At 32.6% G+C, this 12396-nt stretch overlaps 1 long non-coding RNA gene across 22 annotated transcripts in view; it reads right to left on the reverse strand.

Moving 5' to 3' along the window:
- The window catches only part of LOC136027194 (uncharacterized), a 146531-nt gene that overhangs the window by 71215 nt on the left and 62920 nt on the right, over positions 1 to 12396 (reverse strand). For 21 of the 22 annotated variants that reach the window (XR_010617536.1, XR_010617533.1, XR_010617528.1 and 18 more), the window contains 2 exons: positions 8701 to 9412; positions 782 to 1011 (listed from right to left, as the gene is read on the reverse strand). The exons of the other annotated variant lie outside the window; for it this stretch is intronic. This is a non-coding gene — a long non-coding RNA (uncharacterized LOC136027194). The remainder of the gene's footprint in view (positions 1 to 781; positions 1012 to 8700; positions 9413 to 12396) is intronic. 22 annotated transcript variants of the gene reach the window in all.

Raw genomic sequence — 12396 nt, forward strand, 5'->3', positions numbered from 1 at the left:
TCAAAATTTTGATCCGTTGATTTTGGGGAAAAAATGAGCGTGGGAGAGGGCCTAGATGCCCTCCAATTTTTTTGGTCACTTAAAAAGGGCACTAGAACTTTTAATTTCCGTTAAAATGAGCCCTCTTGCGAAATTCTAGGACCATTTGGTCGATACGATGACCCCTGGGAAAAAAAAAAAAAAAAAAAAAAAAAAAAAAAAAAAAAAAAAAAAAACACGCAACCGTGATTTGTCTTCTGGCAAAAAATACAAAATTCCACATTTTTGTAGATAGGAGCTTGAAACTTCTACAGTAGGGTTCTCTGATACGCTGAATCCGATGGTGTCATTTTCGTTAAGATCCTACGACTTTTGGGGGGTGTTTCCCCCTATTTTCCTAAATAAGGCAAATTTTCTCAGGCTCGTAACTTTTGATGGGTAAAACTAAACTTGATGAAACTTATATATTTAAAATCAGCATTAAAATGCGATTCTTTTGATGTACATATAAAGGATACCCACACATGCTCTATATCAAATGGAAATAAAGGGATTTCCCTGATAAAAAATGCCCAACATTAAAAGTTATGCCCTGTAGCGTTCTTTATTTTTTTTTTTTTTTTTTTTTTTATCAGACTAAGACTAACATGTAATAAGCAAAGATTGCACATAAAAATGGGAAATATGAAGAATGAGACATGAGAATGGAGGATAAAAAGAGTGAGAAAATATGAAATGAGACATGAGAATGAAGAGTTAAAATACAAAGAATAAGCACAGAAGAATTAAAATGTATAATAACCTTGTTTAGGACCAGCAAAACAGTTGAAAAACTTTTCAAAAGCACGGGTCTTCAAGGTTCATGCACAGCTCCCTCAGTCCCATCATTTAGTTGAATAGCATCGGAAGAGCTCAAAGCCAGAGTCTGAATCAGCTCTTGATTCATCTGTTCATCTCCAGAGCTTGACAATTGTTTCTGAGATCCTTCCCCAATCCGTTGATTAAAGAGAATGGTCTTCTCTCTGGAATGAGCTGTAACAGCTGTTGTAAGTGGAAGTTGAGGCAGTACAGGAAAAATTAAGAGATTAATTACTAGAACCTAAATTTGCTTTTAAGATACTGACAGCTCAAGAAGCTGAAGTTGCAAGGACCTTAAAAGTTAAGTTGGAAGTTTAGGCAGCACTGACAGCACTAAAAGATCAATTACTAGAAACTAAATTTACCAATAAGATAGAAAAAGTCACAGAAATTGAACTTGAGGAACTAATAGAACAAGAGCTAAGAGCTCAGATGGCACTTGTGACGAGGCCGGAAGAGCCAAGAGCTCATATGGTATGAGCTCTAGCAAATTTCTAAAAATCGATAGATTGATTTAAAAAAAAAAATATCAGAGGCTTGATGCCGGTTGGGATTTAAAATAAGAGCTCTGAGTCACGAGGTCCTTCTAAATATGAAAATTCATTAAGATCTGATCACCCACTCGTAAATTAAAAATACCTAATTTTTCCTCTCCCTTCAGCCCCCCAGAGGGTCGAATCAGGGAAAACGACGTTATCAAGTCAATTTGTGCAGCTCTCTGACACATCTACCAATTTGCATCATCCTCGCACGTCCAGAAGCACCAAACTCGCCAAAGCACTGAACACCACCCACTAACTCCACCAAAAAAAGAGCGGATCCATTCCGGTTACGTCAATCACGTATCTACGACAATTGCTTATCCTATCCACCAAGTTTCATCCCGATCTCTCCACTCTAAACATTTTCCAAGATTTCTGGTTTCCCCCTCTAACTCCCTCCAATGTAAACAGATCTGGTCGGGATTTAAAATAAGAGCTCTGAGACATGATTTCCATCTAAATATCAAATTTCATTAAGATCCGGTCACCTGTTCGTAAGTTAAAAATACGTAATTTTTTTTCTAATTTTTCCGATTTATCCGTCCCCCCACTCACCCCCCTCCAGAAGGCGGAATCGGGGAAACGACAATTTATAATTTAAATCTGGCCTAGTTCCTAATACGCCTGCCAAATTTCATCGTCCTAGATTACCTGGAAGTGCTAAACTAGAATAACCGGGACAGACAGACAGACAGGATTTGTGATCGCTACATGTCACTTGGTAGATACCAAGTGCCATAAAAATGGTTTTTCATGTTTTAATGGATGTATCATCTGCTACAAACTAGTAATAAACAAACTTTTACCTCCCATAACAACTACTATGCGTAAACTATAGGCAAATTTTAAAGCTTATACCCTTTTCCCGGCTGTTGGGGATTGAAGTTATACCCAAAGACATAGTTATTGAACTTTTCAACTATGCTAACAAAATGGCCATCTCAGAATTTTGACAATGAGCCCTCTCCCTACATTATAGGACCATTGTGTCCTAGTTCATTTACCCTATCTACATAAAATAAACTGTATTATTTCTAAGTCATTTAAATTAAATAATCTTTTCAAATGTTGTGTTTTATTTTGAAAAAAATTACCATAAAAATAATTATAATAAAAAAAAAAAAATCCGGAATAAACCTCTCTTTAAAGTACAAGACAAATAAAGTGTTTTGTATGCAAAATAAATTTGAATACAAGGAAATAATAAACTTATTGACAAACAAAAACACGTGATTACGATGAAAACGTGTTGCTATCTTTGGCTGAGAGAAGATCACATGTGTCACAGGATGTAAACAAACATATGATTAAAACCAACTTGTTGGTATGCAGCCAGAATAAATAGTTCAGTATAGAAAGGTTGAGTAATTAAATGGCTATGAAAAGATAATTAAACAAGGAAAAAAAATGCATAGAATTATTGAGACAATAGGGCAAAGTGAAAAAAAAAAGTAAATATAGTCAATGAGTTACTGAAGACTATATACATAAAACTACCCTTAAAGCCAAAATTGAATATACCGAGCGGGAAGTCGAATTATTTGAAAAAATGAAGAAAATTTTAAGTGAAATATATATATATATATATATATATATATATATATATATATATATATATATATATATATATATATATATATATATATATAGTAATGTTAAGAGTTTTGACTAGCGAAAAATCTTATAAAAATATAAAAAGCAAACCGAATTTCAAGAATGTAATCCGAATTAATTATAGGTTTACTCAATAGATGAAAGTGTCAGCTTCTCCCTGTCACCGTTTAAATTATTTGAATTCTTAAATCAACTGAAAAAATCCCATTGCTAAATTGAATAATTTAATCATTCAATATATATTATTTTGACTATCTTATTTATAGTGATTAATATAGTGTAACTATCTTGTTTATATTGTAAACCGGGGAAACTTTTAATTAAGACAATACACTGCCAATTAAGACAATGGCAACACTGACGAAAATATGCCCCGGCTTTAAAATTTTCATAATTAAAAAAAAAAAATGTATTAGAAAAATCGATGTTTTCACGTATTAATACACGAACGAACAGTCTAGGGGCAAAAAATTTTCCTTTTGATGCCCTTGGTGCATTCACAAATAGGAAAGTTTTGACACCATTCCTCCATTTTTGACACCATTAACCAATTCCAAAAAAAGAAGTAAGTTTAAAGAACGTAATTCGACAGGTTGATAGAGCTGAGTCTCATTTATCGACTGATAGCAAAACCGTTTTATGTCGAAAATCTAAAGACAAGGGATAGCAGAACAAGACATGTCAGAATCCTTATTAAAAATTGATGTTCCAAGATGCATTTGCTCGTATTTTGACTCCCCTTCTCATTTATTTCAGGAAAAGGGACTTCGGCCTAAGCTCACAACTCGACAAAGGACCGATTCTTACAGCGAAATGTTCTTCCAAACTTCGGAAGCCCCTTCTAATAAGTAACTCAGAATAGCTTTGGGCTAATCGGAGTAGTTTTTCCAAGAAAATGTTTTAAGCTACTGTGTTAAAACATTAAATAAAAACATGAATTTTTCCGAGGGTGGGTGGGGGGTTCACATAAACAAAAAAACAACTAATAACGACAAAAATGTGCTTATATCCATTTTTGTTATGTTTTTACGAGTCAGAAAACATTTCGGGGGAGGGGAGGGGTTCAAACCCCAAAACCTAACCTGGATTTCAAAACCTAACCCAATTTCAAGAATGTAATTCGAATTAATAATTACAAATATTGATATGCTGGTACATTTTATTCTAGAAAAAAATTAAAAAGATAAAAATAAGCACCCAAAAAAGGTAAATAAGTTCTATTTACAAAAAGAATGTTCCACTGATATTTATTTGAGCCTAATTGCCAGTTTTAAGCGCATTGATTTTTGGTTTCAGCCATACATTTCAATGGCTGAATGTATTTCTAATGATTTGAATCATACTATTTGCTATGCAATGCTTGAAACGTAAAATGCATACTAGGTTTTTTACGACTGTAAGATTTTGGAAAACAAGATTTTAATTACAACCATAACTAAAATAGCGCTGTTACTGGGCCTTTTATGCAAGGCTGTTACATCCAAGAAACAGCTGAATTGGGCTGTTACAACCGTTAAACGGAATGTTTCCGAAGACCATACGTCAGCAATTCTCTTTGCATTGATTGGTGCAAATATCTAAGAGCTATGTCGTTCATTAATATAAGGAAATGAAATCGTTAAAACTTTCCAGTTGTGAAAATTACTTACATCAAGCAACAACATAATAGATATTAACATGGATCAAAGTTTTGAATTAGAAATATCTTTTTATTGTGACTGTGCGATTTGTAAAGGCCATTACCACGACTTTAGCAATTCTTATGAGAGTAATGCAGCAAATTTAGAAACAGTGGAAAATGGAATAGACGAGGATAATTTGGAAGAAATGAGGCGAAGAATCCTGGATGAAATGGAGAGAAAATTACTTAGGGCAGGCTCATCAATTTCTGCAGTGGAAGAGAGTGACCAATATCACAAGAAACAATACAAACAAAGGACACCCTCTCCATTCCAAGGAAGGTATCGCAAACGAAGGTTGGATATGGCAGAAAAGGAAGAGGAAGATCGAAAGAAAAGGCACAGAAAAGATGGATTTCCCAACAGGGATAGCTCACGGTCTTCAAGAAATAGGAGAGAAGACAGTTATGAGAGAAGAAGGAAATATGAGGCTCCAAAATCTTTCTGGAGGAGACCATAGGTTTTATAACAATTTTCTGTTTTAGATGCTGATATGCTTTTACAGGATTACAGTTTGGAAAATTCTCGATTTCTAGATATCAAAATTACTTTTTCCTTAGGCTAGTTTTAAATTTTTCGTAAGTTAGTTTTATATTATGATTGTTTTTCTTGAAGATGATCTTTTTGCCTCGAATTTGAATATATATATATAGAGAGAGAGAGAAAAAGAACATCTTCCCATTTCGCTTTTGGCACAGAAAATGGTAATTTTAGCAAAACCGGGCGACAATGAGTGAAGGTGGCCCCTTCATGAAACCCCTGTCGGCCGAGCAGATAATACTCGCTTCAAAGTAAGCGAGGGGGACTTGGGAGCTGGCTAAAACTACCATAATATGAGTGAATCTGCCCCTTCCACAACCTTCAGTCTTTATGTTAAAAATCTTTATCTTCTTTAGAAATACGTCCATTCAAAATTAAACGGCCCATCTGTTCGATCAATCTCCTAAAAGCATTGTGACAAAAAGTAAAACAAAAAAGGAAGATTGAGCAAGAGATCAGTCCCCCTCATATATAGATCAATTTCTGCTTGTTTTAAATTTTAATACTGCTCCTTACTTTTAAGTCAAAAAACTTTTTTTTAATTTCTGACCCTTACTCATATCTTGCCAAAAAATCCCTTTTCATTCTCCTCGGAACGTTTTCCCCTATGAAAAATACCCCCCCCAAAAAATAAATGTATATTTCCCAATAACAAATAGTATAGCCTATATGAACAATGGGCAGATTACATATCTTACAGCCCTTTCCTCAGGGATTACAGGGGTCAATCCCATCTCAAGAGGCATAGTTAAAGGACCTTTTAACTAACCTCCATTGGGAGTGTGGGAGGGACAGGAGACTTGAAAGAGTGCTAGAAATTATACAGCTAAAAAATATGGATTAGTTATGCACTGTTTTCATTTCAAGAGGGGGGAGGGGTAAACGTAAACTGAAGAAAAAACTCATCAGAAAACAACGAGGGAAATAAGACACAGGAAACCTCAAAGATCTCGGGATATTGGGGATTGGGGGTTGAGACTGTCCAAACACCTGGTTTCAAAGACGATGCTGGCTGTACTGATGACAAAGAATAAAAAGAAAAACTTGCAGTAAGAAAAAAAAGTGCTGACACCTACACAAAACCTTTGCTAATCCATCTTTAGTGAACAATGTAGGCTTCAAAAATACTGAAAAAATGACAATACAAAATTGACGAATCAAAAAAGCTAACAATGGAAGTCATGGAGAACAAAACTAACAAACATCGAATCAACCCAAAAGATACATAAATAGTAGTAATCCTTCTTGTTTTGTCAATAATAGAAGTTAAGATTACCAAAAATTTTTCTATTTGTCTTGTCAGACTTTCAACTTTTCGTTTACTAGCATATGTATCTAATTTACTTGTGCCAATTTAGCGATTAGAAAAACAACAACAAGTTATTCAGTGCTGAAGACTTTAGCGTATAGATCAAGGTATTGAGGACCCCTTCATATGTGGAATAATTTCCGTTCGTTTTCAGTTTTAATGTTGCTCCTTTCTTTAAAGGAGCTTTAAAGTTGCTCCTTTCTCATAATTTTTTAAAAATTATGAAAAATATAAATAGCCTATTATTGAAATCAAAAATTATATTGCAATTGAGGTATCGGGTTGAATTGAACCTGCCTCCTCTTGTATTCTAATTTATTATTTTCAATGCAATTAGTTTATACTTGGATTCGTCAAACGAAAAAATAGATGAATTTACAAGGAAATTAGAAAGGTTAATAAAAGGACATAAAGGAGGTAAATGGTTCATCTCCCCTTAGGTTTTATGCTAACCTCACCACCCAAATATATACAATAATGTACAGAAATTGAAAAGGTTAACAAAAAACAAAGAGGGGGTAATCCAAAACTGATGATTTATCCTGCGCCCCCTATCGGAAGAGGGGAAAAACATTTCGGCTGATTCCAGAGAAATCCTAATATGATAAAACAATGGTATACACATCCTTCTTATCAATGAGAATTGAGACACTGTAATTAGAATTAGAACTAAAACAATTAATTAAGTCATTAAATAACTAATAATTATTAATTATCATTATTCTCAACATTAAATCCAGTTATACTCTTGTTGAATTGTTTCAACAATTGTGTTACAACACTAAGTCCTTGGTTATAATCACTGCGTCTCTGATAAAGTCCATTAAAGAATAAAGTCATTTTTTTTTACTTATATGCCCACAAAATGCAGGCAGGATTAAATAGGCTACAACACAGTCTTTTGAAAGACAAAATATTAGGATAGAGTCTCTCTCTCCATTTAACTGCATAGATCCATAGTTATGTTTAATAGACTTTAACTAGATATGTATGTAAAATCTATTTCTGACTAAATTCCTTATATTCTTTTGCCTCTTACATTACCAAAAAACCCTCTTCCTTGTTATTTATTCCATTTACCTCATCAACCCCCTTTTTGTTCACTAGTTTAATTTCTTTTTAAATTCTGCGAGTTTTTTTTTTATGTTTCCAATGTTTGTAACATGTCAACTTATCAATCTGTCTTTTTCTTGATCAATATTACCATATTTCTCTTTTTTATTGTCTTTGTTTTGTTTCTGAATTGTGAATTGGCTTATTTTGACTTAGGATAAGTCATTTTCTAAGATATAAATCTTATCTAAGTCAACGCATACTAGGAGTGTCCATTCACAAAACTTTAGGGAGAGGGGAGTAAATATGTTTCTCCAAATCTAGGGGTTAATTTCGTTGTTTTTTCGACTGTCCATACCGCTCTCTCCCTCCCCGTCAATTTATATGTCTAACACAGATCCATCTTGAGGACTGAACAGCGGGATGGGGAAGTGTATCTGCGACAGAGGCAGTTTTCAGAAAAATACAAGGAAATTTGCAAGAATCTCCCCCCCCCATCTTGGAAAGTGAATCTCAAAAATAAATTTGTCTCAAAACTTCAGTATTGTTTTTGGGAGGAAGGGTCTTTCGATTAACCAGATTCAAAGAACAATTAGGGGAGAATAACAGGTCTAGATATATCCTGATAAAAGCAAATTTCAAAGTATTACAGGTTAACCAAGACAAACCTAATTACCTTGACCTTGTTTGTTTACTATTAGACCGATAGTTTACTATACTGTGTAAGTGTTAAGCAATGATTAAGCACTGTATACTTACTTTTTTTGGAAGAATTAAATAAATAAAGTAATAGGAATGATAATAAAATATTATCGAAAGTAACATAAATATATATATATATATATATATATATATATATATATATATATATATATATATATATATATATATATAATATATATATATAAAATATAAAAAATACATATATATATATATATATATATATATATATATATATATATATATATATATATATATATATATATATATATATATATATATATATATATACGATATGAATAAATAATATTATAATAAATTAAAATAAAAGGTTTAATAAAAGAGTGTAAAATAATTAAAGATAAATAAAAAAGTGAAAACTACTCATAAAACCCAAAAAAATTACCTCAGGCGATATTTTGCTGAGCTTCATTGATGGCTTCATCATTCCAATATTCTTAGAGCCTTTTGGCAGTTTAATCCAATTATCAGTTTTTACACTCTTTACACTAGATTTTTCATTCTCTAAAATTTTCACAACTCTATTACCATCAACAATTACTGTGCCGAATTTCTATATAATGTTTTCTTCAACCAAAATTGGACTTTATCCTTTGTCCTTTTGATGTTAGTTTTTTGGTCTTTTTCATGAGGCCCTTTATAAGGGATTTTTTTGTCATTTAAAATATGGATTTGCTCACTAGCACTGTACACAACAGGATTTTGAACTTCTTTAGGACTACATTCAACTGATGGAGGCTAAGGGAGCACCTGTTCAAAATGAGGTTCATTCACTGTTGTCAAAGTTTGTGACCAAGGTAAATGACCGTCCTTTTTTTTGACATTTACCTTCTAACATTTGGTAGTTTGCATTTTCACATTGTTTGGTATAACCTGCACTGGTCAGCCAACACTACTTGGAATCACAACTGGAAGATATTTGTGTGAAATCTACTCATGTGTTTGTGCTGGGAGCGTTGAGTCTGAGATGGATGAATGGTAGTTTGTGACATTGGACTTTGGTGTGAAGTCCCTACACTCAAAGTAACAGAGGCATGAGATAGTGACGAAGACCCTGGAGACTGCATTGGGGCATAAGAGCTCACTTGTTGCATTATCTGAAAGGTCAAGTTAAACAGATCAAAACAAAAATAAAGAAAAAAAGAAAACAAAATTTCAAAAAAACAGAACAAACAATTAGTTTCATTTGACGTTACACTTTGATCTAGAATGATCTTCCTGAAGAAGTTATCCCTAAAAATTTTTTTTCTGTTTGCTCTTTCGAAAGAAGGTTCATTAGTCTACTAAAACCTTCATAAAGGACTAGTGACAAATATTTAACAATACCTTGGACCACAAACTAAAAAAAAATAACAATAAAAAAAAATTTTTATACTATACATACTAAAATCAACAAGAGCTAAGAGCTCATATGGCACTTGTGACGAGGCAAGAAGAGACAAGAGCCAAGAGATCATATGGTATGAGATCTAACAAAATTCTATGAATCAATAGATAAATTTAAAAAGGAATAAGAGGCTTAATGCCGGTCAGGATTTAAAACAAAAGTTCTGAGTCACGATGTCCTTCTAAATATCAAAATTCATTAAGATCCGATCACCCACTCGTATGTTATAAATACCTAATTTTTTCTAATTTTTCCTCTCCCTTTAGCCCCCTAAATAGTCGAATCTGAGAAAACGACTCTATCAAGTCAAATTTTGCAGCCCCCTGACACGCCTACCAATTTTCATCGTCCTAGCACGTCCAGAAGCACCAAACTCGTCAAATCACTGAACCCCTCCCCGCAACTCCTCCAAAGAGAGCGAATCCAGTACGACTTTTTCAATCACGTATAAAAGACATTTGTTTATTCTATCCACCAAGCTTCATCCCGATTCCTCCAATCCCAGTGTTTTCCCAAGATTTCCCCCTCCAACTCCCCCCAATGTCATCAGATCCGGTCGGGATTTAAAAAAAGAGCTCTGAGACACAATATCATTCCAAACATCAAATTTCACTAAGATCCCATCACCCGCTCATAAGTTAAAAATACTTCATTTTTTCTATTTTTTCCAAATTAACCGCCCCCCCCCAGATGGTCAAATCTGGGAAACGACTATTTCTGATTTAATCTGGTCAGGTCCCTGATACGCTTGCCAAATTTCATCGTCCTAGCTTACCTGGAAGTGCCTAAAGTAGCAAAACCGGGACCGACAGACAGACTGACAATACCAAGTGCCATAAAAAGCACAGGAGATATTTAACACCATTAAAAGATAAACTGTGCAAAATATTTTTGCTGATATATGAGCTGGATATAGCGTATTTCAGACTAAAATCAGCCGTATTTATTCAACAATAAAAACTGAAGTTAAAGGCTTTCAAACAAAAAACAATTTGTCAATGCTTATTTTAAAACCGTTTTATGGCTAACTTTTTAAGATTAAGAGTTTGAGTCAGTAAAACAGAAACAAACAATTCATAAGTTCTTAATTATGAAGCCAAAAAAGGACAGATATTATGACTATTAATAGAAGTATTACAAAATACTTTTAACTGAAAGTTGCTAAAAAGTCATGAAATTTCTTATGCAAAAATCAGCCGTGTTTATTCAAAATTCGAAAAAAAAAAATTCAATTCAATATGTACAGAAAATTCAGAAAAGAATTCCAATAATCTTGCAATTTTTCGGAAATACACATATGGGGGAGAAAGGTACACACCCACGAAAACATTTAAGAGGGCAAATAAAAGAAATGGCAAGAAATTCCGATTTGATGATTACTATTTGATGTTGTTTCATTTCATATATAATCTTTTTAATGGTTGACTTGAATATATACAGCTTTATGTGACGCAAAATACAAATTCCATAGCCATTACTAAACAAAATCTTGTTTGATATATAGGATTGTATATAAATAAACACATAAAATTACTCCAAGCAGCATTTTTGATATTGTCTCTTTCCCCTCCTCTAACAGTAATAGTTTTAAAGTCTATTCCGTCACTTGCATTTTACTAAAAACTTTTTCAGTCGATGTTTTTCAAAACATCGACGAATAATAAACGAAAATCACTAGAATAATCATGATGAATGAAAAGAACTAATGAAAATAAACTGAATATTTAATATATAAGAATATTAATCCCACAAAACTCAGCAATTCAAGATTTTTTTTATTTTTTCGTTTCATTTTTTTCCAAAATTATAATTATAATCATAAGAAATGTATATAATATAATTTGTTTTCAAAACGCACGAATGAAGTAACAGGCTTTAGAACATTTGCATTTAGAGGAGGGGGAAGGGGGCAGTAGCTAAACTCCAGCTTGAATTAAATTTGCTCATTCTAAGTTTGACTTCAATATCCAATTTAGCTTTTACTCTTTTTAAGATTTACTAATTCATCTATTTCAGTATCTATAATATTTATGTTTGATATAATTATTTGTTTTAATTTCTGGTCATTTCAAGTTTAAATTACTATTGGACTTTACTTAAGCTGATCTTAAGTTTAATATGGCTCTTTGCTTTTAAAAACTTCTTCTTTTTACTACATTATTATCTGTTAATTTTTTGATTGCCAAAGTTTATTATTGGTTAATATAGTGAATATTTCTAAGTTTTCATGTCTTTGGCTTAAAAATAAAAATTTTCTATTTTAATCTAGTAGGGCTAATTAGTGTATTTTTATTTATTTTAATAGCCCCATCAACGTTCCCTGAACGGGGATGTTTAATATTTTTTACTGTTTTTCAACAGAGAACTGAAAATTAAAGAGAATTAATTAATAAAAAAAAAACAAAAAAACAATTCATACAAAGAACCACTATTCGCACCTATTCATAAAATAATATAATTATTCAAAATTATCAGTTGTGGTGAAAGATAAATTTGTTTCATTTAGTTTTCATTTTAAAGCCAACATGTTTTACTTTTAACACAAGTTAAACCATGGACAAACAGTAAATTTAAGAGCGCCATCTATTTTCAAACAAAGATAACTTTTTCAAGATTTGAAGCACAGAATAACAAAGTGGTGTCTTTCTTGCCGTTGATAGCATCGTGTCGTTTATTTGTAGCTTTCCGTTTTGG

Source organism: Artemia franciscana, chromosome 5 (genome assembly GCF_032884065.1).
Source record: "Artemia franciscana chromosome 5, ASM3288406v1, whole genome shotgun sequence".
Taxonomy (NCBI): domain Eukaryota; kingdom Metazoa; phylum Arthropoda; class Branchiopoda; order Anostraca; family Artemiidae; genus Artemia; species Artemia franciscana.